Source organism: Vicugna pacos, chromosome X, assembly GCF_048564905.1.
Source record: "Vicugna pacos chromosome X, VicPac4, whole genome shotgun sequence".
Classification (NCBI taxonomy): Eukaryota; Metazoa; Chordata; class Mammalia; order Artiodactyla; family Camelidae; genus Vicugna; species Vicugna pacos.
In genome coordinates, this window is record NC_133023.1 from 4879482 (window position 1) to 4905737 (window position 26256).

At 46.1% G+C, this 26256-nt stretch overlaps 1 long non-coding RNA gene across 1 annotated transcript in view; it reads left to right on the forward strand.

Annotated features, from left to right (window-relative positions):
- The window catches only part of LOC107034155 (uncharacterized), a 442513-nt gene that overhangs the window by 133924 nt on the left and 282333 nt on the right, over window positions 1–26256 (forward strand). The window contains exon 3 of the long non-coding RNA XR_012067473.1: window positions 21705–21806. This is a non-coding gene — a long non-coding RNA (uncharacterized lncRNA). The remainder of the gene's footprint in view (window positions 1–21704; window positions 21807–26256) is intronic.

Genomic DNA, 26256 nt, shown 5'->3' on the forward strand with positions numbered 1-26256 from the left:
GTATCCAAAATAGGCCAATATTTTCTAAATGAAAAATACATCTCTTCAGACTTTTTCCAAAGGGAATCGTTTACTGATACTGTAAGAAAGGGTCTTGCTTTCCTTCTTTTTTAATTCTAATATTGGGCTGCTATTTATCTTTTTTCTTTCTCATGTCCACAGTTTTTGAGAATTGACCGAGATGTTTAGTTCAAAGGTCCTGTGTAGCTGACATCCAGTTTTGCTGCTCTTCTTTCGTGTATGTTCCCAGTCGACTCCGTGATATGAATTTATGGGTTATTTAGCTTGTTTTGGACACCATTTTACAAGAGCAGGAGCACAAGCTTATTTTTAAGTATGATTTTTGATTTGGGGAATTTTCCGTCCTATCTTGACATTTTGGGATGAATTTTAATAACTTCCACGTGTTGCCCGTTAAAAAAAACGACAATCCATTGTGACTACCCAGAATAATTCCAGGCTCATGGGAGGTGTCGAGGGGAGGATGCAGTTTCTTTTGTGCTGTGTCTCTCCGCATTTCCACAAGAAGAATGTCTTGCACAAGAGTCCTGGGCTCTCTGCCCCTCACTCCCTCGTCCCCTGGCGAAGGGGAGTCGTGTAGCTACTGTGACTTTGGGACAAGGAACTAGGGGTGAAGAACTTTGCTTCCCTCCTTCACTTCCCTTCTTGGGGGCAGGCTGCCCAGGGAGAGCATGTGTCGGGGTCTGACCCTCAGTCCACATGTGATGGGGGGTGGGGGTGGGGCTGAGATCATTGGGCATCCTCTTTCGCTGAGTGGGAAAATGAAATCTTCTGGGATTCAGTTTTAGCCCACTGTTCACAAACATCAAATACATATCTTGTAATTTAGCCCCTATCGGTAATGAAGGTGGGAGTTAGCCATCTACCTGCCTGCCCACTGTGCAGAAGGAAAAGTGAAATGGTCTGAGAAAGCCCAGATGCTAAACTCTGGCCCTGGATTGGGAACCTTGAGAAACAGACATGGATTCAAATTTGGGAACCACGTTAACAGGAAGTTAGGCTTCAGGAGGGGTTGGGCTCAAAGCTTCTGGCCCTGAGATCACCAAGTGGCTTTGCTAGGAGTTGAAATTTTCCCTTTGGTGAGTCATTCCAGTTTGGGCCATATTAACAATAGACAAGAAGGTGTTTCCACAGTGATAGATTATCTTAAGCAGAAGCCAGCCTCAGGAAGGACACTGGCTGCATGTACTTGTGTGGGACTCAGCAAAATATGATCCCTGGGGTGTAGGGAGAGGTGGCTTGACCTTGAATCACCCAGCCCTGGACCTATGAAGACCATCACTGCTGCAGCATAGTTTGAAGACCTCTGAGGCATCATAAAGAAGGACAGGACTTGTTCTTGGAAAATGTATTGTTTTCACTTTCATATTCATGATTTTCAGATATTTTGGGAGCAGGAATTGGAAATCATTTGCCTTCTTTCTTAGTAAGTGTCGGAGCCAGCCGACAATCGATCAGGTCCAGAAACCTGTGCTGCAGGACTGAGAAAAGGAAAGACGTAACAAAAAGACAGCAAGACAAGACAAGTTGGGGTTGAGAGGGTCTCACTCTAGCCCGCAAGACGCTAGGTCAAGAGTGGACCTCGAATTTATTTCAGGCGGTTCTTTTATATGATTTTAACCCATTAGCTCATACATTCCTGCACGTAGGCAATAAGGCCTAACCTCGTGACTCGTATACATTCAACTCAGGTGATTGTTCTCTAAAAAGATCACTGATTTGTGTGCCGATTGTATCTCTCCCTCTGAGGGTCCTTTGTGACTTAATAGCTCAAAGATGTTTCCTCAGGCATTAGCGCACCTGGTGCATTCTTTAGTAAAAGGGGTGGCGGGACAGAGATTGTTCTAACTCAATTGACCTTTGAGCTGGGCGCCCCGCACTGTGGGAGTTTAGGCCCATCCTTTGTGCTCGGCAGCCTCAATCTCAGGGCCTGGCGCCCTGCACTTTGGGGTTTTACGCCCAAGTTTTGTGCTCGGCAGCCCTCCGTCACGAGCGGCTCCCCGCAAGTAAGGCATTTCATAGCCAGCATTTCATGGATTCATGCCAGGACTTACATGGCACCCAAGTTCCATGCCTGTGGGGAAGCATGAGTCTGTGAAGCTGGAGCATAAAAAGAACCATTAACACCACACTGATACTGGCAGAGGGAAAAAATGGCTGCAGCCAGTCCTGTTGCAGCTCAACTTCTTAGCCTCAGTCACCTGAGGAACATGTGGAGGGCAGATCTCTTGGATTCATGTCTTCAGGTTATTCAGCATCTCTTAGCATCATGTGGGCTAACTTGGCTTTGGATTTGCATGTTATCTAAGCTCATAAAATGGCCCTAGGCATCGGAACTGAATGGGATATGATGTAACTTTCTGGGACTCTGTCAAATTTGGGGAAATGTCTGTCTAGGAAATTCCTTTTGTATGTGTGCTGCGAGGTTGGAAGACATTTCCACAGACTAGCTTCTCTCTATTTCAAACCTTGTTTCTCTTACACTTCGGACATGCCTACAGTTCTGGGACCCACAGAACAGTTTTGTGTAGAAAGAAGGCACCTCTGTGTCCTGTCACTAAGAGAAAGATGCCATTCCTGCACTGGAATGGTGTAGCAGGCAGAAGAGTGGTCCCAGAGATGCCCCTGTCCTCACACCCAGGGTATGTAAATAGCTTACCCTGCATGGTAAAGGGGACTTGGCGAGTGTGATAAAGAACCTTGAGACGGGCAGGTGATCTTGGGCCATTCAGATGGGGGTGCCAGTGTCCTCATAAGGGTCCTCATGAGAGGGAGGCAGGAGGGTCAGAGTCAGAGAAGGAGCTGTGAGGAGGGAAGCAGAGGTTGGAATGATGTGGGGCTTTGAGCCGAGGAATACAGAAGCTTCCAGAACTGGAAAAAGCCAGGAAGTGCAGTCTACCCTGGAGCCTCCCAAAGGATGCAATCCTGCTGACCCATTTTGGATTTTCTGGCCTCCAGACCTGTTCTGATGATAAATTTGTGTTGTTTTTTAAGACACTACGTTTGTGATAATTTGTTAGAGTAAAATGAAACTAATAGAATCGACCAGCAGTAACTTAAACATGGAAAAATATTGCTGGGATCTTTAAAAAACTGTTCTGCTAAGCTGAAACGAAATGTTACTCCAACTCACCCTTCCCTTAAACTGACCCCCACAATGTGCTTGGATTGTCCGACCTGCTCTGCTGGGAAGGCAGGTACGGGAGAGAAGTTGGGAGTGAAGATATAGAGAAACTATAACTGACTGCAGGAAATGTGAGTTACTTTTGCCAATGTTACAACAACAAAAGGCCACGGGAACTGTACAGATTATTGGGGCCCAGGGCCAGGATTTGGTGAGCCACTCAAGTCCAAGATCCCACCTGTCCTTATTTAAAATTTTGATATTTTGTTCCTTGTAGGGTTTTTGTTTTTTTTTGCATTAGTGTGATTTTTTAAAAAATAGTGCATTAAAATATTATTTATCCTGATCACTCACTCTGGCCCCTCTTCAATGTTGCGCAGAGTGCCTCATTCACCCCACTTCAGAAGTGAAGGCAGAGTTTCAGATCTGTTAGCCTCACAGCAGTCCGCCTCCGCATCAGCAAAAGCCATGGGGATAAAGAGGTACGCCACTGTAGCAGACAGGTTTTCAGGCCTCAGCGTTTCCATAGCAAGAGGCTGTGACAGCAGGTACTGGGACCGATGATTTCACAGGCTGACTCCCCTGAAGCAGCCTCGGTTCCAGAAACGGGGCTTGGAAGAACTGGAAAACTGGTGAGGGTGTCGGTGGGGAAGGGGACAATGACTGGGCTGGCACTTCCGCTGCTTTGCAGATTTTACAAGACACTTGTCTCCAGTGCTGCACCCGGCGAGAAAAGCACGCTGTCAGGGTTTCGAATATGAAGAGAGGATTTGAGGGGTTATCGGTCAGTATGTGAAACACAGCGGAGTAAACTGTTCCATGCACACACGTGTGGATTCCTGTCCCGTGCCCCGTACACCCACACAGCACATGTAGCAAGCGCTTCCAGCCCAGGTGAAAATTTTCCTGGGTGTCAGCCCAGCTGGATCAGGTGCATGGCTGGTCAGCTCTGTGCATCCCGCTGAGACGGACACCAGGCTGACGGTCTGCATCTCCCACCTTCTGTCTGACCCTCTGTCTCTGCCCTGATCGGAGCAGCCGCACCCAACCTGATGGACGGCCTGCCTCACGGTCCCCGCGGCACGGAGGAGAGGAGTGATGTGTGAACTTGATTGGCTTGGAATCAGGGCCTGGATCTGCTTAGCCTTCTCCCTCCTCCCGTCCATCTGTGATTGGGGCATCCTCCGAACAGGAGAGCAGGCACCTGGTCTGCCCGTCCGTCCCCCCAGGGTCCCAGGCCACACTGGGGGACACTGGCGGTGGAGGTCTCACTGGGGACGAGGACTAGGATGAGCCCGTGTCCTGCACTTCTAACCTGCGTCTTCCAGTCCAACTTTTATCAGGCACAGAGTGTATGTTTTCAGTTACATTCGTCTGACTTCTCTCTCTCTCTATTGTTTACACATTCAGCTAAGAAAAAGCTACTGTTAATTTAGTAGGTCCTCTTAATCACCAATAGTGGATGATCAGTAAATCTTTGCTGAAGAAATAAGCAGTCTCACTTTTATGCTTGGTTCCAAGTTTATGTGCTTGCATAGTTTCAAGAAAGTATGACTCATTTAGCTAAGATTACCACAGGGGAGAAAAATACTATATATGTATATAAAACTCACCTTAAGTATGTTTTACATCCAAATTTGATTAACTTTTTTTGGTAAATACAGTAAAACTACGTATACATTCTATCCATTTTTAAAAAGAAATGTAATAATTTTTAATGCATCCCATTGTAGTTTGAGTGTGTGTGTGTGCGTGTGTGTGTGTGTTGGTGGAGGCAGAGGCCAGATCATGTGTATGTGTCTGTCATTAAGGCTTTGACCATGCACTTTATTTGGTTTGATTTGAATTTGATCTGTTTTAAGTTCAGGGTGAAAAATAAAATCCAAGTCTGACAAAGAAAACCAAACACATTAGGAAAATCCTATAGTTTCAAGCACATTCTTCATTTGGATACAGACTCACACCCGACAGTGATTCAAGCAGACGGGTCTCCACTGATTGGCTTGGTTTTAGATTCCGCCAGAGTTCCCGCACTTGGAGCTCTTTGTTTGTCAGGCGGCCTGGATGCTAATTGGATGTCAGACATGTCAAAACCCAGAAATCCTTCCACACTGCCTGGTTCAATCAGTGTAACGAGTCTGTATTCCTCATGTCCAGGTCAATAGTTTTAACCTGGCATCCTTGGCTAAAACTGGAGCCCGAGACCCAGGTGGTTTTCATTAATGTGTTTCGACTTCATATCTTGAACATTCTCTTTTTTGAGGCATTCTGCCGCAGTGGTTCCATCCATTCAGAGCCGGTTCCCAAACTGTAAAGAGCCTGTCTGGCTTCCGTTTGTGACTCAGCTCAGCATTCGTTAGGTCTTCAGCGTCCTTTGATAGGGCTCTCTCCTGCAAAACCTTCAGAAACTTGAAATGGGTTGTGAACTCTCTAAACACCACCACCATTTCTGTGAAAAAGTACAATGTCAAGATACTGAATATTACTGTTAAATTCCCATGTGTTGGTTGGTATAATAAGACGAAACAGTGGTACTCTTAATTTTAGTTTGCGCCTCTTTCTGACCCACTGCCCTGGCCAAGATTTTCAGATGTTTTTAACAAGCAGGGCACACAGGTTGCCAGCACGCTGTGTGCACCACTGTGTGCAGGCAGGAGTCGGACTTCTGACCAGCCAGCATTCCCACCACACTCCTGCTCCTCCTCAGTCCCCCTTTCATCACTTCCTGGCTGATACCACCGCTGCTGGGAAACAGACATAAATAGAACGTCCCTCCCCTGCAAAAAAACCCAAAAAACAAATGTTAGGGACACCCAATGAAGGCCGGCACAGAGTGCTGCTGGGTGTTACCTGGCCACGGCAGCGATGCTAATCGGTGTGGTTGCACTGGATGTACCTGACGGGCTGCCTGGTGAGCGTCACGGGTCCCCGTTGGTGCGCACGGGGCTTCTTATCCCCTAGACCGCGGCCTGCACTCCACCGCCACGTGCAGGGGAACTTCGAAGTTTCTGTGGTGCCTGTCCCGTGCTTCCCTCATCAGATCCTGCAGGCCTTGCTCCTCTTTCTCTGCAGTGTGTAAGCGGTGCGGCATCTCATCTTGTCAAGCACGCGGCAGCACCCCCAGGAGCATCACACCCTTCTTCAGACTGAAGGGGGATTTATCACTGCTGCTGCTGAGAGAGCTGGGACACTGGCAGTTGAGGTCACTTCCCGATGTGTACCCGATGGTCCTGGGTCAACGTGCCCTTGTGAGTTTGGGAGCTACGTTTTCTGTAATCCCCTCTGAACGTGGGTCTCAGCGTAGAGCTCCCCTAACATCATCCAGCCCACGGGCTCCTGTACTCACTGGGCAGAGGGTGGTAGGACTCTCTGCAGTTACTCATCTCTGGGCAACCTCCTGTCTCCGCTGAGCTGCTTCTGGGCCTCCTGCCCCTTTGTAAGTGGTTCATTTTCAGTCACCTCCCTCTGCTGGAATCCACAGAGTGCTCATGCCTGCCTGTCAGACCCTGGCAGATACAGTCAATAAAATCTATGGTTCTTCTCATCCCTGGAAAAAGAACAGAAAGGCACGATGTCATCAGATTACTAAGGGGATCTTAGTTAAACAAGTGGTCTTAAAAGTCTTTACAGTGGCTTAAAGTATTTCTAAAATCACGTTCTTCTCTTTAAGGAAGTTCCTTGAGCTAGAAATGAATCTAGAAAGAATTCCATTCACCTTAGCGACTATGATTTCCCTGAGAATTTTGGGGTAATGGCATTTTTTATATTCCCAAACGCTGAAACATTTTCTAAGTTTCATTGATCGAACCTTCTAACAGCTCCATGAATTATATCTGTGTCTGAAGTGGCACAGAGGAAAATGCCCCTAGGTTCTCAGAGGCGTTTGGCGATGATTCAGAGTAAGAACTGTGTGTAATGGAAACGACAGGCATCATTTATTTATGAAAGCAGAAGTGAAGTCCAGCCTTGACTGCAGATGGGCCCTTTTCCACAGTGCCATGGAACTCGACTGCTTCTGATGTCTATGAAATTGTGGGCTTTGACTTCTTGTACAAAAACACCAGGTCAGCTTTAATTCATAGAGTCACTCAGTATCTGTGTTCAAATGTATGATAAAGATAATTGTTTAAAAGTTGTTCCTTGGACTTAGATAAAGCTGTTGACTGTCTTTTAGGGCAAGCTGGACTTCTGTGCACAAGAAAGTGCAAAAGGCAGGCTTGCCTCCAAAGGCAGTGCTAGTGTGATATTCTTACCTGGGGCTTTCGGGGAGATCCATGTGACCGTCACTTTGTGTGGACATTGCAACTCTAAGCATCATGATATGCAGAAATGTGTGTACGGTATATCAGGCATAGAAGGGTCTGGATAAATGAAGTGATAGGAAACATGTGGTGTGGACTGTGACAGGCACATTTTATGGAACCTGATTGTGCATCAGCTGGCAAAGAGGAAGACTGAAAAGCAATTCATAGGACCGTGCATTTTGCCTGATGATGTTACATGTATTTTCTGGTCCCTATTTTCCCTGGAAAGCAGCGCAGATAGTGCTAGCCCCACTATTTCACAGGTGAGGAAAGTGCAGACTGTAAGGGGAAGGGCCCTGCCCAGCAGAGCCAGGTGTTCCAGATTCTTGTCTGCTGCGGGGGCGGGGAGGGCACGTGAAGTCCCCCACGTCAGAGTACTGGTGCGTGCGGGTTCCTCCCCAGCCCTCCTGTTTATCGTTACCACCCTTCTCCATGGCTGCTCACGTGCCGCACCCTCCACGAAGTATCCATTCTTCCATTGCACCAGCGATAAGTGACGTCTCTGTCCTAAGATTGTTCTGGGCTCTTCGAGCCCCCTGCCCCAGTCATGCCCCGCCGCTCTAACTGCTCTCCCAATGTACTTTCCTACTCTGCCCTGAGAGGTGGCACATTCTCCGGGGAGAGGGTCTTTGCCTACGGCCTGGAGCAGCCTTCTTTGTTCAGTCTTCTTTATCACGTCAGAGCTACCATCGGCCTTCTTGAGAAGTAGGGAAGTGAGCCGTACGTCACATCTCTTAGTGAAGCTCCTGTTCTCTGCCAGCAACCACGTGTAGGATCTCATGTGTGTAATTTCTAGTTTCTTTCTTTTACTTTTTGGTGGGGGGAGGTAACTAGGGTTACTTATTTATTCTTGGAGGATGTACTGGGGGTTGAACCCAGGACCTCATGCATGCTAAGCATATGCTCTACCACTTGAGCTATACCCTGCCCCCTAGTTTCTTGACAGTCCTGCAAGATAGCTGTTATCATTCACGTGTAGGGTCCCCTAATTTATAAAGAGGTGTTTAAGCTGGGCTCAATGTCCGGTCTCACCTCACCCTCAGCCTGCTCTGCATCTAATACACCACTGCCATGCAGCCTTGGTCCCAGTAATCCCAGGTTTCAGTAATTATCTGTCAACTGATGAATGAGTGAGTGGATGCAGGCGTGCACTGTAGAGCATCATTTCTTCCGTACATAGAGAAAGCGAAGATTTCACATTGTGTCTGTGCAGTGAGGGGCTGCGGTAGAACCACGTGGCTCGGAAGTTAAGACGTGCTTCACGGCAGTGACCTGGCTGTGCGCCTTCCAGCCGGGACACCTGCTTCTGGTGGGCGGGAGACCGCCCTGGTTTACCCTGTGGATCAGTGGCCCCTGTGGGTGATTTTTAGCACTGCCTTTCACTCTCAGGTGTGTTTGGTTTCAGCAATTCCTCACACAATCACCCAAAGGAAGCTCTATACAAATTTTGAGTAACAATTATATATGAGAAGAAGAGGAGGAGGAAGAAAAGAGAAAAACCTCACACACAGGCAACAGGTGTTTACCAAGGGCAGGTGTCCACATTTGTTGTTTCTAAGGCATTTGCTAATACCATGCTATCGGCATTACAAAATTATTTTTCATCATAAACCTCAGGGTCTTTTCTCAGAGCATAGCTCAAATGAGTTCTAATACCAACTATACTTTGAGGGAAAAAAGAGAAATTAAAATGGAGAGTTAAAAAACTGGCAGTCAACCAAGGAAAAAGTAAAATAGGTATTAAGAATGAAAAGAGAGGATGTCATTATGGATCCTTGGAGACGTGAAAATATAGTGAGAGGACATTATCAACAACTTTAATTAAAGTGCAAAATTTCTGAAGAAAATATTAGCAAGTTAACTCAATATTTTAAAAAATTAGCATGTGAGCAAATTGAGTTATAATTTTCTCACTATAGGCTTTATGCTCATTTAGAATCCTAGTGTTGCATGGTCTTGAGATGTTAAGAACAAGTTTATTACTTCTGCGTTGTTTCCCCTCGAGTTGTCTAGCGTGTTCTCTTAAGGCACAGCCCCAGGCCCGTAAACACGGGGGAGGAAGCTGGATGTAATGGTGCCCCTTCCCAGGGCAGGGCTCCTTGAGTGTCTTGTAGACCGTCTTGCAGAAGGCCTGTCTGTGCACCGGAACTGGAGCCTGCTCTAGGTTGATGGGTTCGGCTTGCAGAGTTTGAGAGTGCTGGGGAAAAAATAATGTTTGTTTATTCTTCTCTTCCCCAGTGTTTGGTAAAAATCAGAGATGACGAGCATTTGGAGAAAGTAGGGGATAGAGTGATGTTTGTCTGGATCTTGATTTGTAGAGGTAGCACACTTTCAGAACTCTCCCTGCACCTGTTGGCAGCCTGAGAATTTTGAGTGTGGGTAATTTTGGTAAACAGAGCTCCATTTGGAAGGGGAGGGTGTGATGGCAGAATTCTAACCTGGCTCCCAGAATTCCTGCTCCTCTACTGACATGCACACCCCTTCCAGTTCCAGCCTTGAATGTGCATATAATGAAGGCATTCCTGCGGTGACTGATCAAGGATGCAGTGAAGGGGCAGAGAGTTGGCAGAGGTAATTAGGTCCCTGGACAGGGAGGGGACTTTGAGTTCATGGAAAGGAGGTAATGCTGAATGGGCCTGACCAAATCAGGTGAGCCCTTTCAAGAGGCTCCAGGAGTTTCCTGAAGAGATGTATTTGCAAGAAAGAAAGGCTTTCCTGCTGATGAAGAAGCAAAGCACCATGTTATGAACTACTGCTAGGGGGCCCATGTGGCCAGGACTGACGGTAGCTGTCAGTTGCTGACAGTCAGCAAGGAAATGGGGGCTTCAGCACCACAACTGCAAACAGCTAATTCTCTCAATAGCCTGAATGGACCTGAGGAGGGACTGTTTCCTGGTGAAGCCTCGGATGAGCAGGCAGCCCATCTGGGGAGACCCTGCGCAGAGGACCGGGTTCATCCACGCCTGGACTGCTGACACAAATGAACCAGCACCCTTGTACACGGGTGTTGTTTTAAGACGCTGAGATGGCGCTAATTCCTTATGCAGGGTAGAAACCTAACGCAGAGGGGAGACGCTCTAAGGAGATTATGTTCAGTGTGCACGCCACACTACAACACTAAAATGCTACGTAAGGAATCATGTGTAATACCCGCCCGGTTGGTTGTCACAGGCAGTAAAGAGCCTGGGTTGCTTAACGTGCTTACATGGGACACACCAGGCTAGAAGCTCAAGATCACACTTGCCACCTACTTTGAGGCACCCGTGTCTGTTCAGCTCCACATAACGTCTACCCTGCTTGCTCTTTGCTTCACTCTGAACAGATCTGTTTTCATTAGTAGTTACTTGTGTACTTGTTACCTTTCCTCCTCTGTTGCCAAGCCTCTGCTAGGCCCAGAGACCCTTATCTGTCTTTGTTTTGTTTTTAATGGAAGTATAGTCAGTTTACAGTGTTGTTTCCCCTAAGTTCATAGAATGAAGAAAACAAAACAATGTTTGTTAAAAGAATGGTGGTTTGGGGACGGGAGGAGAATGGATTTCTGTCCCAATTACCATCCCCGCTGAGGAATGAAGCGAACAACACCGCTCCGCAGCGCACGCTGTGGGGAGGGGGCTTTTCCAGGTGCCACGTGATTGTGATCAATTTTCAAACTTTGGTTACTGGCCCGGGAAAAGGGGGGTGTCCACCTTCTCCAGATTCCAGCCCGGGCCACCTGCCTAGAACCTGAACGCAGCTGGAGAAGAGGAGGAAAATCTTTGCTAGCCTTTGTGTTGTGGTGTCTGGAACTCCAAGTACTGCCTTGACACAGTTAAGCCTCCGGGCCCCTAGCGGTCTCTCCCCAGGTGTGCCCGGCTCCCTGCAGGAAAGGCTGCCCACCTGGCCGGTTCCCGTAACCGCGAGGCCAGCTGTACGTCCTCGGGCCCGCGCCTCACGCGCCTCACGCGCCTCACGCGCCTCACGCGCCTCACGCGCCTCACGCGCCTCACGCGCCTCACGCGCCTCACGCGCCTCACGCGCCTCACGCGCCTCACGCGCCGGCCGCGCCCTCCGGCTGTGTTGCTTAAAGAGCGCTTCCCGCGAGAACGCCGAGGCCCCGCCCACTCGTGTTCCGGAAGCCAGGCTCGCGCGGCCGCTGCGGGTCTGCGCTACTCGTCTGCGAGCGCCCGTGGGCTCCCGCGCTGGGGGGACGCCCGGCTCCCCCACACGTGAGTGTGTGCGTCTCACGGAGTGCTGTCATGTCGTGGGCCCAGCGGCAGGCGTCCTGGGCCCGGCGCCCCCACCCCCACCCCTGGCACTATTTAGGCGGAAGGCTCCCGCCTTCTCCGGCAGGCTGACCGCGAGGTCGTCAGAACAGCCACCCGTGGAGGGGAACGGCGTGCTGGGCCCTCTCCGGGACCTCTGCTTCCCCCAGCACGCCCAGCTCTCTGCTCTGGTGCACCCTGGGCCCGCGGGGCGGCCACACCCCACCAGGTGAGAGACGCGCGGGGTCGTCAGTGGGCACAGCTGGGTGGAGGCTGCGCGCACCTCCCCGCGCCCTGCGGCGGCGTTAGGCTCTGTGCGTTGTGGTGGAAGCAAGTTTGTAATTCTGTCGGACACAGAGGCAGGGCTCGTGAAGCCTTACTGTGGGGAGACATTCGAGGACGGCTTCTTACAAGAGGTGATGTTTGAGCAAAGCCTTGAAGGAGAGGCGGGTGTTGGCAGAGGGACTGAAGGGCGTTTCGGGGAGAGAGGCGGCGGTGATGAAAGCTCCAGGCGCCGTGAGCGGGAAGGGTGGTGAGGACGGCGAGGCGGGGCGTGCGGTCCGGGCAGTGAGTTCCAAGGTGGAAGCGAGACTCAGGTCTGAGGGGAACAACTATGAATGCAGTGACAAGGGGCTCAGCCTCTAATCCTTACAAAGAGGGAAAGCGTGCAGGGGGAAGCAGGCGGCGAGTTTGGATTGAGACGTTGACAGGCGCAGAAGCTTGTTTGAGCAGCCAGAACTACTAACAGCCTGGGAGGGATGCACCTGAGCTTACCATGGGCGTGGTCAAATTGGTAGAAATGTGCGTTAAAAATACCCAAGTGACAACTTAGAAGTCTCTGCACATCCCATTGGTTCATCCGTAATGACCAAGTCTGAGGTAAAATGTTTACATGGTAGAACAGCCTTCCAAACTCATCTCAGAACGAAATTGTTTCAAGCCACTTTCAATTTATTTTTCCCTGTTACATTTTAGGTTTTTTTTTCTTAATAAACTGTGCATTATTAAAGTCTTGGCATTGATTTAGGGAAAAAAAATCAACTCATGTTGTTTCTGAAAATTACAACTTAATAGAAAGTTGTAGATGGAAAAGGTTTTCCATCAACCTGACTGAAGCCTTTGGCTTTTACTTTTTCTTGTGTGTTGCACCAGTATTTCACGTTTCAATGTGATGAAATATCAGGAAGTCATGATGGGAGGGCCAGGGTGAACACTCTCTCACTGCCATAGAGAAGAATCATAGTTGTGTGTGTTAGTACCTTGTGCAGTTTAGCAATTTGAGAGCAAACTTGGCTATGTAAACCAGATTGCACTTGCAGAGTCCTGCCCACCCACCCATCCTCTGACTGTTCCCTATACATGCGTTCTGTCTTTTAAGAATAAATCAGATCCACGAATACCTCATGGATCATTGAGGGGAAGAAGTCTCGTGTGATAGTCTACATGGTTATAAATTGCATCTTGACCAAATTGATTCATGTTATCCCTGTAACAACTCCTGTGTGAAAAGAATTATTAAAATCTAGAGAGGCAGGTGCCTCAAATTTCCTGTTCTTCCCCTAAACTAATAAGTGTTTCACATTAATAACTAAAGTTCTAACAATTAAGGAATTGATAATTTTTAAAAATATAATAGAGACATAAAGGTTGTCTAGAAAAAGTTATTCTAGGTACAGTGATTTCTAAAAGAAAACAGGTCGGAGTCCTATTAGTATTAAGTCTCTGTATATTTGGTGGCCTTGCTACATCAGTACGGTTCACAGTTTGTCCTGTGTCAGATCACCGGAGAACCATGCAGTACTGACAGACCGGCATCACTAATGTGCCTCTCTAAACACTGAACTTCTAGACCAGTGCAGAGAGCAGTATTTGCATGGGAAGGGTGAACTTGACATAAGTAAGTACACTGTGCAGGGGGTCGGGAGTGGGAAACATCAATAAAACTCAAACCTGAAAGATTTTGAAACCATTTTCATCTTTTTTTGAATTACTAGAATGGTGAGACATTGGAAACATCAAGGTTCATGCATAGGGCAATTCAAAAACATTCCTTCAAAGTCTTTGGGAGGAACATGAAGTAGCTGTCAGAGGCTGGCAAGGTGATCTTTGCGAGGATGCAGAAATTGTCATGCACGTTACTGTTCCAAACAGGCTCGTTATTCAAATCAGAAAACAGTAACTTCATTTTCTGTCTCAATAGGATCCCTCTATTATGATGATCATACATCTTACAGATGTAGAAAAGTCTCTAATGTGGTCTTTAATGGTCCAACTGGGCGGGTCTGGAAGATGCTTTTGATTCATTTCAGAATCTGAGAAGCACATTTGTTTATATGCATTAGCTTAATTTGGCTCCTTTTCTCTGAAGAATCCAAGGTGCTCTTGAGAGAGGCTGCGTGTAAGGAGCATGCAGCGCCTCTTAAACCAGGAGAAAGAGGCCATCAAGGAGGTAGAAGAAAAAGAGGAAATGAGGGACCTTGAGATGAGAGTTAGAAAAAAGGGTCAGATGATGCTACCAACTCAGCAATTTCTAGAAACAGAACGTTTTTGAGAGTGGCGTTGGCCATTCACTAAGGCTGGAGGATGCTGGGCAGAGGGTACCAGGTATCTCTGGATTCTCTGGAGTTGAGGAAAACTACTGTCTCCAAGTGTGGAGAACACCCTGGTGCTCTCATTCCCCAGGTGTTGACATCTGGTGCTGACTGATGCTTATCTTTCTAGAAGCCCTGTTTTCTCAGCATCTAACTCTCCCTTCCACTCCTCTTTCCCACCCAGCGCCCTGCCCTTCCTGCAGTCTGACACCCAGGTCGTGACCACCACCACCCTCCCCTTGACTTGCTTCTTTGTCACCGTTCCTTCCACATCCCCCGCCGCTCTCAGAATGTCGTCCTTCTGGAGTCTTGTCTCCTCCACGTGCCCCTTCTCCTCAGCCCTTCTTCATTCCTGCTCTGTCCTTCCCTTCTGTCAGGCTTGTTCTCCAAAACTCCAGTTTTCTTCCCTGTGTTCCGTTCCGCTTTGCGTGTCCTCTGAATGGACCTCTCTGCCCGCTGGGGCCCTTTCTTATCCGTTCTCCACATGACAAAGTGTGTGGTCACCCCAGGTCGTTGCTCTTCCTTCATCCTCCAAGGCTGGCTCCCCCATCCACACTCCTGGTTCCAACCCTTCCCCACTGTAGGATCCTCACCTGGAAGGGGCAGCTTTGTCTCCCAGCTCCCTGTGGTCCGGATGCTTCTCTACAGGGAGAAGGACGGTGGCTGCTGCGGTTTCTTACACAGACTTCACAGAGGCACCTCCCCTCATTCTCATGGCCCTGATGTCTAGTTGGAAACCAGGGAAGCTAAGGTGCTGCCGTGGACTGAACTGTGTCCCCAAAATCATATGGAGAAGCCCTCAGTGGGACGGTGTTTGGAGCTGGGGTCTTTGCGAAGTAATTAGGGTGAGATGAGGGCAGGAGGCTGGGGTCCATATGCTGGGATGAGTGGCTTTATAAGGAGAGGAAGAGAGATTATCCCGTCAGCCAACACCTTGACCTTGGGCTTTCCAGCCTCCAGAGCTGTGAGAAATAGATGTCTGTCCTCTAAGGCCCCCAGCCTATGATGTTTTGTTACAGCAACCGAAATCCACTGACATCGGTACCTCAAAGCCTCTGACCCCACCCACTTCTCTGACACCATGACGTCACAATTTCACAACACAGTGTCCATCCCAGGAAAGTGCTTAGCACCTCCAGTTCCGCTTTCTGAGTCAATAAACTAAAAACATGTCTAGGTCTTCCTCTTTTTCGGAATGTTCTAAAGACCAAGTGCATATATTCTGAAATTATGTCTAGCCAGAAGTGAAAAAAAAAAGTGATTTATAATCGAAGGGGCAGAAATCTCACACTGGAGGTTTACAAAGTTGTGTCTAGTGTTGGAAAGCTTTTTGTTTTAGTTTGTTATTTCATAGATTTTTGTAAAAAAACAAAGCAAACCCCAGAATACGAATAGTGACCCTGGTAAATACTGACGGATACCATAGGCTACAAGAAAACAGTTTTTGTCAGAATATTTTTCCACATTTTCCAGTTCTGCCGTAAAGCTAGAAACATGTAGAATTCTCTGAGCGCTGTAGTTATGTGATGAAACAAAGAATGCTTTGGGCCTGGTGCTGCAGGGAGATGGAACTTTTCAGGGGTAATAACTTGTTTTAAAAAATGAAATTTGCTTTGCATCTAAAAAACATATATACCTCAATTATGTGCTTTTCTGCTTGACTGGAAGTTACAGAAAGGGGATTGTGGTATCTGTGCCTTGTATTTTTTGCAATTTTAATTTGAGTTGAAAGTGCAATCGAAGAAAATGTAGCTTTTCCCAAGCAGAACGGGACTTTACTCCTAGTGCGTTTCAGTCCACTATGACCAATGAAGCCTGGCAGAGACGAAGCCAGGCCATGAGTTCCTGATTAAACAGGGGAGCCACAGAATGGAAAGTTTAATGAACCCTGCCCCTGCTATAGGCTCCCATGCTGTAATCACATTTTCATTCATAATCATTTAGAATCTCATAGAAAGTTTGCCACTTCTGAATATCAGTCAAGATAGAAATTCATAGAATTTCTTACTGTTTTTAGAACAGTGAGACTGAATCTCAGTGTCCATTAGATTTTGGTCCTTGTAATTATCTCTAAAATACAAAACATTTTCCTTGACTTTTGTTGTTAAAACATTAAGTTATATTTCATGCTCATTTGTTATTGTTCTAAGTTTGGTTCAGATATGATAGGTTAAGAAAAAAATCATTTCTGAAAATTAAGGATGGGATTATTAATAGAAAATCAAATGGGATATATTCAAAAGCCATTTGAAAACCTTCAGCAAAAAAATCTTTGTAAGGAGAGTTGTTGCACAGTTTCCTTGAGTGCAAAGGATTGAGCAATATTCCAGCAAACTCTTTTGGGTGCTGTGACTCATGCTGTGTGAATGCAAAAGGTTTCTGACTCAAGTCAACCGATTTTCAAGTGCGTTTGAAGTCGAGAGTGCTTCACTGATGAGCACAGAATCTGCCAGGCAAAGCAAGTCGCATGTTGAAACCCAAGGCTTGGGAAGGTCTCCAAGGTATTAGCGTGTTAGATGTTCGAGAAGAAAACACTCAGGTTTCTTCTGAGGCACCTCCCGTCTGCAAATGGCTATCTTCAGTGCTCTTCAAAGATGTTACTCTGTCCTTTCTGAAAACCTGGTTGGGGAGGAGACCGAACACATATTTTAGACAGCACGCAACTCAGTTCTATGATTTTTTGAGGCATCTTTGCAGAGTGTTGGCCCGTAAGAGAGAGTGCTGGCAGTTGCAGTAACTCGCTGCATTTGGCATGACCGCCTTGTCCACGCCGACACGATCTGCCCAGAAGGAATTGGGAAGAGGGATCTCGGGCCCTTTGAACCGTCGTCAGCGGGAGTTGTCCTTTTTGTCAGTTCACATCAGGGCAGACAGACAGGCTACTGAATCCTGACGCTGCCGTTTCTTGCTGGATGGGGGTAGGAATCTGAACCAACTTGCTGGACCACGTGGATTTCTGTCCTCGTTGTGAAAGAGGGAGGAAGAGGACCCCTGACATCGTTGCAGGCATCTATGCCCAAATGGTAGGCCATACAGAGACTGCTGGTGAAGACAGTTAAGAGTGCGGGGTCCGGAGGCCGACTGCCCAGTGGGGATTTCAGGCCTCCCCTTCCAGGCTCTGCGTCTGAATGTCTCTGCCCCAGAGGACAAATGTCCAGTGGGGATAGTAATGGTTACCCTGTGGGCAAGTGAAATATTGACCTTGGTGATGCTCTTTCTAAATCTGTAATATATTTGAGCTGTTCTTCAAATGAAAATGATTTCTAAGGAGTGACAAGGAAATTATAATAATGGGCCATGAAATTTACAGGAGCCTGCGTTTGACTTAGGTATCACTACTCTGTCAGGAATTGGTAAATTCAGGACTGAGGGGTTAAGAGGTGCTGCCATTTTCAACCAGTAGAAAAGTGGGAATGGCAGTGAAACAAAACAATCATAGGTACTCTGTTTAATGGGAAAAAAGTCCAAGTATTTATCCTAGCACTTGGTGTTAGGAATGGAAACACTTGCCATTAATTCGGGAAATGTCGACGGAAGTGCTGCGGTGTCTGCTTTGTTCTTAGGTCTGTGCTGGGAACCAGGGCTGCAGAAATAACGTGCGCTGCCCCAGGGAGCAGCCTGTAACTTGTCGTGTATCGAAACACTCATAAGACCATGGCAAGATTGAAAATACTGCTTGTGCTGGCCTCTGAAGGGATGTTCCAGGGCAGGTACCGTTGGGTCTCCTCTCCCAACTCCTCACCTCTTCCCCAGGATGGGGGCCCCTGTTAGGAGTGATGATGGACAAGATGAGGTGCTTTTCTTGGAATTTCCTCTCTGTACCCCCTCCACTAATGCAGGATTTCTAAACCGTAGCACTGATGACTTTAGGGGCCAGATGACTATTGTGGGCGCCGTCCTGTGCGTTGTAGGGTGTTGAGCAGTGTCCCTGGTCTGCACCCATCAGATGCCAGTAGCATCCTTTCCACCTGTGACAAGCAGGTATAGCCATTTGACTTCTGGGGAATCTCCCCCAGCTGAGAACCATCGGACGAGTCGTGTGGTATGGAAGCAGGGACCCATGAATGTCCCCACGTGTGAGTTACTCCTGTCCCGGAAATGCCTGGGCAGGGAGGGGAGAAGGTAGGTGGGGACGGGAGAGGGTTGGTGGGGAGCAAGAAGGTAACTGTACTGTCATTCTTTCCTCCTCTCCCTGCTCTTGGCTTGTAAATATGTATATATTGTCTTTTCTCCTAGATGAAAAATGTAGGTGACTCCATGCGGAGCAGGAATGTAAAACACACATTCATAAATGTCTGTTTTATGCAGGCGGCAGCCCCTCTCTGTTCCTAATACGACACCAGATTGTAGGACAAGTCCAAACTCCCCTCTATTCGTGGGCACCTGTGTCCTTTTTTGCTTTGATACAACAAAGCAAGGAACTTGGTTTTGTGATGTGTATTATCTTGGGTTGTGAAGGTAGCTACATCAGATTGCTAGGGCTGCCATGACCCAGCACCGCAGGCTGGAGTGGCCTCAACCAAAGAGGTTGACTGTCTTAGAGTTCTCAAAGCTGGGAATCCAGGATCCAGTGCTGGCAGGGTTGGATCCTTCCGAGGGCTGGGAGGAAGAGTCTCCATGGGTTCCCCCTTGCTCCCGGTGGTTTACTGGCAGTCTTTGGCATTCCCTGCCTTTCAGACACATCGTTCCCATCTCTCTCCGTCTTCACAGGACCTCTCTCTGGGTCCCATCACACTGTCTTCCCTGACGCATGTCTGTCTCATGTCCAAATTTCCCCTTTCTGTAAGGAAGGACACCAGTCCCATTGCATTAGGGCCCACCCTCATGACGTCATGTGAAATGGATTACTTCCATAAAGACCTAACCTCTAAATAAGGTTACATTCTCAGGTGATGGGGCTTAGGACCCAACATACGAATTTTGGGGTTACACAGTTCAACCCAGAACAGTAACTAATAGAGAAAGTCTACAAAGTGATATAATTATTAAAAAAAAAAAAAACTTACGAAGGAGATATTGTAATGTAAGTAGATTTCATGTTTCATAAGAGGAGATCATTATATAGCGTTAACAGATAAAAAATAGCAGTGGAAATGTATCACTTGGTGAGGTAAAGGTAATTACTCAAAGAAATAAAAGATGGTTGTAAGTCCTCATACTGGAGGACTGGTCCTGGAGTTGGAGCCATCAGGCTCACTAATGTTTGGGTCTGATGATAAAAATCTGTGTTTCAGTGTTTGTGCTCATGGAACTCAAATGTCTTCTCAAATTGTGCCGACCAACTTGCTCATTCAGATTTAATGTTAATGAAAGCTGAAGCGTAATTAATTACAGTAAGTAATTAAAATCATAACATGAGGGTGCCCAGTAGGTTTCCATTGGTGTCGTAACATTCCCACAAACGTACCGACTCCAAACAATACTCACTTATTGCCTTACAGTGCTGGAGGTCAGAAGTCCTAAAAGGTCTTGCAGGGCTAAGATCCAACAGTTGGCAAGGCTACATTCCTTCCGGAGACTCTAGGGGAGAATCTGTTCCCTTGCCTTTTCCAGCTTCTAAGGGCCACCCGCCTTCCCTGTCTGCTGCTTACCACACTCCATAAAGGACAGGATGCAGGCTGGTTTATGTGGGATGTGGGGTCTGAGACAATGGAGGATGGCAAATGCTCCAGTTGAGACTCCACTGGCTGTGTGTCTCGGAGTCGTACCAGCAATGCCAGTGAGCTCCTTTACCAGGGGTCTGTTTATCGAGTGTCCTGGAAGGGTGAATAGAATTCAGCAAGGTCGAGCCACTGATCTGTGTGACCTTGAAATCTTGGAGGGTTTTGTGCAGGACATCCTTGCTCAGCAGTGTTATAACAGAGTGGGTGCAGGGTAATTATTCCTCTAAGCCGGGGACAGGTGGTAATGGATGACATTCCAAACAGAAACTGTGAGCAAATGTAGTTTGATACATACTTAGATACCTAACTTGGCAAAGCATTGCAAAGAAGAGTTTTGAGTTTCAGCTTACAACCCTGTTAAAAATGGAATGATTTAAAATGCAGATTCTGACGTATCAATAATGCTGAAAGAGGCCAGGTGCCATTGACCCCTTGCTGCCCTGGGGCATGTGTTCAGAAGGAAATAACGTCATTGAGTTTTTTCTGCTACTTCCAATGCTGTCTGGGGGCTATGGATTCAAACTTCATGATAAATTTAATTAAAAAGATCTAATATCTAACAGTGACTAAATTCAGTCATCTTTGCATGAATCCCCATGCAGACACATGCAGGCACAATTGCATGCAATTTGATGTCAAAATAAGGCAAGCCAAGAAGTTGAAAGGAGCCTCTGTTCTTCATGTTTCTAAAATAGTATACTCAGGCATTTTTTTTTTCTAATTACGATTTGAACAGGAAAATTATGTGTTGACTTATTACTTTCATGTTTATTTCTGAAAGAGGTAAAGAGTTGTCATTAAAACCATTTTTGAGTTTTATATCAGAAAGTATCACTGTTGTGAGTTTCCTGGTCTTAACCAACATGAAATTCATGCAAAACATTATGATCATTTCTGTTCTCATTACCCCAGTCTAGGAAAAAAAGATTGCTTAATTCTCCTCAAGGTCAGTTTTTACGGATAGCATGCTCTTTAGAAGAGTGTTCTATCCAGCTTAGAGACTGAGGTTGTCTTTGCCAATATTGTATTTAATACAGGTTCACTGCAGAAATTATAATTTCACAAGGCAGTAGTGTACAGGATAATGTCTCTTAATAAGCCAATAAAGAAACAACATACTCCAAACCAATAAGAGCTTAATGACACTGTTGTTCCAGGCAAGGAAGGGATGAAAAGAATAAAGTCCAGGTTTAGTTGAGGTGTATCTTTCTACGAGGTGGTTCTCGGAAGGGTTGGCTCGGCCACCTGGGGCTCTGTCTCGGTGCCTGTGCAAAGTGAGCACCGCCTGTTGCTAGAGCAGCTTGCTGGGGAGTGAGGGCGTGGATTCTGGTGGGTAAATTTGTCTCCTTGGGACTGCATGGTTTCCACCACTGCTGGCAAGGGGTCGTTTTGCCCAGGCAGGAGCTAACGCCACCAGCTCTTCAGAGAGCTCTTTAGGTGAGCATAGAGTCAGAACAGTCTCAGACAGTCTGCACAAACTCTGGGCGTGCAGTCTGACGGCCCTGCCATCGCTGCTTGTGTTTTTGCTGATGTGCCCCGAGCGGCCGAACACCGAGGGCTTCCGAGCAACCACAGACGGCCCTGATGCCATCCTGACCCAACACTTTCCCTTTTATATCAGAACAGCTATAGTTACAGAGACGGCTCCATCTTTGTCGTGATTAAGTGGGCTTAGAATCACATCAGACCAACACACAACAAAGAGGTTAATTCATCTTGGGAAGGTAGCTGTGTACTGATCAGGAAACCTTTGGTTTCAGGTGAGTGAAGCCCAACTGTAGTCACTGGAAGAAACAGGAGGTTTTAATCTCCATTGTGGTGAGAGGCACTGGTGGATGCCAGAACTCCAAGGACGTCTGATGGTAAGTGAGCCCCTCCACTCTGTTCAGTTCATCTGGTAATGCCCTTGTCATTTACGAGTGTGCAGACTGCTTCATCCCCAGTGTCTCCACTGGCGTCTATTCCTCTGCTTCATGCTCAGTGTTTCCCCTGGCATCCATCCCTGGAGAAGTCCTCAGCACTTCTCAGCTAACAGCACCAATGCCTCGGTCTCTCTGCTCATCATTTCAGTGCCTCATTAGCCAGAACTACTGAGTGCCGTCCATCAACCTTGAACACTCAAATGGCGATTACTTGACTAGCTGTTTTGTTGGAAGTTCATTATTAGAAAGCAAAAATTTACACAAAATTCAAATGGTGCACATCCATAGCAGTAAGATGCTTAACATTCTGTCAGTGCCGGAGCAGATCTTAAAACAAAATTGAATCTGTCAGTGTGTCACTTATGTCGAGAAAGGCACAGATTGCATTTGAACAATGTGCCTTGCATGCACAAAGAAACTGATTCTGATGTTTGTTTGCTAAAAAGTGTTCCCTACATAACAGAAGAAAACCCTCCCCATTTCTTTTTACAGAGAAGAGAGTGAATCAAGTTATTTCTAATTAAGCTGAAAGCAAGATGAAACTTTTTTTAAAGGTATCCAAAGCATTGTTTCAGTAAATTTAGTAAATATATCAAGAGACATGTTTCATTTCAGGCTTCTTCGGAATTTAAGACTGTTCTAACTTACAAAGTTTATTTTAGCTGGAATTTTTGTTTTGAAATTCAGTAGTCAAGTTTGGGTATTGAAATGGTTGTCATTAATTGCATTTTGTCCTTGAGTCAGAAAATTATGAACGTGTCTTCCTGTTTGTTTTCCTGCGTTTGCCATTGAAATGGGTAAATGATGAAGCATTGACTGAATTTATGTGGTTTTACTGTGATACCTATTTTTAAAACTCCAAAATGCTCAGAGTGCAGAGTTACTGAGAATGTTTCTCCTTGCTCATGGAGGGGGGTTATGTGTTCATAGGTAATGCAGCGGCCTCAGGCATAAGTATGTCTTATCACTGGACTATTTTATTAGGCTTCTCTCAACAGTAGGTTCTTTTTTATTGAAGCAGAGTTGGTTTACAATGTCGTGTTAATTTCTGGTGTACAGCATAGTGATTCGGTTACACATATATTCCTCTTTATGTTCTTTTTCATTATAGATTATTACAAGCTATTGAATATAGTTCCCTGTGCTGTACACTAGGACCTTGTTGTTTATATATTTTATATATAGTAGTGTGTATCTGCAAATCCCAAACTCCCAATTTATCCTTCTCCACCCACTCTACCCACTGGTAACCGTAAGTTTGTTTTCTGTGTCTGCGAGTCTGTTTCTGTTTTGTAAATAAGTTCATTATGTGTCATTTTTTTTAGACTCCATATACAAGTGATATCATATGGTATTTTTCTTTCTTTCTGACTTATTTCACTTAGAGTGACGATCTCTGGGTCCATCCATGTTGCTGCAAATGGCAATATTTTATTCTTTTTTATACCTGGGTAGTATTCCATTGTATAAATAAACATCTTTATCCAGTCTCTCTCGATGGAAGTTTAGCTTGTTTCCATGTCTGGGCAATTACAAATATCAACCGTAGATCCTTAAATTCAGTCACTTCAGCATGGTATCACAGGGTTGCTTTTGCTGAATACGTTATAAAGAATTGGCATGGTTATGTAAAAAAGGTACAACCTTCAGCAGGGTATAAGGACAAGATCTGTCACTTTTCTGTGTTCCTAGTTGTTGTCAGGTCCCATGATAGGTCCACTCATTACATATCCTCCGTCTCATCCTCTTTTCATTTTCTTTGTGTTGGAGGGTTTAAGACTCTTATTACTGGTCCTACTTGATCTCTGCACATGAAACACATTAGGACTAGGAGACAGAAGCCAGGTTGAGCTCAGAAGCAGTCTTAGTATCTCAGTCAGCCCAAGACCTCTGCATAGAGGGGAAGCCATGCATCCAAGACCAGGTAGCTGAGATGGTGTTCTGTGCGGATTACACATCCTCCTGGAGCCTTCCTCCAGGGCGCTGGGGACCCTTTCCCTGGGTGTCCGAAAACTACAAAAGGGGAATTCACTGTATCTTAGGTTGTACTTAACACTGCCTCTGATTCCAACCCTTGGGTCCCAGAGTGTAGATGATCCCACCAGTCAGAGTGGGGCATTCTGGGAGTCAGAGAAACACAGAATTGGGGTGCAGGCAGAGAGCTCACCCTGTCCTTCCCCCAGGACCTGAGTGCACAGTTGGAACAGACAGGGGAGGCACCTGGAGAATCCCCCACCTTTGCACGATCCACAGAGTGAAGATGTGTATGATAGGAAGCCCACCTGAAAGCCTGTAGAAAAGGCCTCCTTACTGAAACAGTGAAGCAAAATTAACCTTGCGCTTCTGGGGAGAACAGCAGAGATGAGGGTCACTGGCTAAACTTAAACTTCAGGTGCGTTTTTTTCTATCACAGACCCTTTGACTCACTCGCTCAAGATGTGTGGGTGGGGCTTGGATAATGATGCAGATGAGTAAACTCAACGAGATGCTGATTCGATTTGCAGCTTTGGTCCAGATGTTCTCTCTTTATTTGAAAAAATGAGAAACAACCTGACACCAGGGGTTCAGTTAAAGATCTACTCTTTTTTTTTGTTATTGATTTCTTTTTTCCTTTTTTTTAAAATTGAAGTACAGTCAATTACAATATGTCAATTTCTGGTGTACAGCACAGTGTCCCAGTCATGCACATACATACATATATTCCATATATTTTTCATTAAAGATCATCACCAGATATCGAACACAGTTCCCTGTGCTATACAGAAGAAACTTTTAAAAATCTATTTTTATATATAGTTGCTAACATCTGCAAATCTCAAACTTCCAAATTTATCCCATCCCACCCCCTTTCCTCTATAACCATAAGATTGTTTACTATGTCTGTGAATCTGTTTCTGTTTTGTAGATGAGTTGATAGTGTCCTTGTTTTTCTTTTTCTTTTTTTTAGATTTTTTAGAGTGATATCGTGTGGTATTTTTCTCTCTCTTTCTGGCTTCAACTTAAAATGACGATTTCTAGGTCCATCCATGTTGCTGCAAATGGCATTATTCTATTCTTTTTTATGGCTGAGTACTACTCCATTGTATAAATACACCACAACTTCTTTAAGGATTTGCTCATTTTGACCAGTATTTCTTCTCCCAGTAGCCATTCTCTTCTAGATTGTTTATTCATATAAACCTAAGCAACTTTCAGCAAACAAATGGGCATCCAGTTAGACCCTGCCCTGCCTCACTACTTTGTAGCTTGGTATGCATTCACATTGCTAAGGTCAGGCCAGTGGGATATAACAGTGGTTACATGAACAATTTCTGCCTCTGATTCTTGAGAAAGAAAGACAGATGCCTTTCATTCATCTTTCCTTCCTGTTGGTTTACCAGCGTTGACAAATGGAGCAGTTGTCATGTGTTGAGGATGGCAAGCTAACCTTCCAGCCCTTGGCCATCCGCCCACCTCTGGGCTCTTGCATGAGAGAGAAGCAAACGTCTAGCCTACTTGAACTTTTGTGTTTAGAGTCTGCGTTACAGTGACTTAACTTGCTTCACAAATATTGAAGAATATAACCCTCTCCATCCACTGAAATTCACGATTCCACATTCAGCACAGGGTGCTTGTTCAATCCCAGATGCTTTTGTTCCCTGGGTCACTTGAAGTCTCTCTTCTTTGGAGTGCTTGGGTTACTCTGTGTCTCTCCCTCTCACTGTGCCTCTCTATCCTTGTGCAAAATCAAGGTGCACTTCCACAAAGGACTGCTCACACACACGCAGGTAGACAGTAGGTGTAACAACATTCACTGGTGATCTAGATACTCCAAAGCTAAATATTTGTATCTTCTATTATTTAAAATGTTCCTCAGAAGTAAAGGAAGAGAAGTTATTCTAGTCAGAAAACCTGATAAACGTGTCATCAGCCCAGTGATGGTCAGCACCAACCAGGATATGTCACGTTGACAGCGTGTAAGCTTGATATAATAGAATGAGAAGGGCACTTCACCTTCATGGTCTCCCTCCCAAATACCCATAACCCCCATCTAATCATGAGAAAAGCACTGGAAAAACCAAAATTGAAAGACATTCTACAGACTACCTGGCCTGTATCCCTCAAAGCTGTTAGGATCATCAGAAACAGGGAAAGTCTGAGAAATTGTCACAGCCTAAGGGAGACCGAGAAGATATGACCACTGAAAGTTGTGAAATACCCTGGTTGGGATCCCAGTGCAACAAGCAGACATTAAGGAAAAACTGAGAAAATCCAGAGAAAGTATAGACATGAGTTAATCATAATGTGTCACTATCAGTTCATTAGTTGTAACAAAGTACCGGATGCATGTTGAGGATGTTAACAGCACGGGGAATGCTCTAACATTCTTGCAAATTTCCTGTAAATCTAT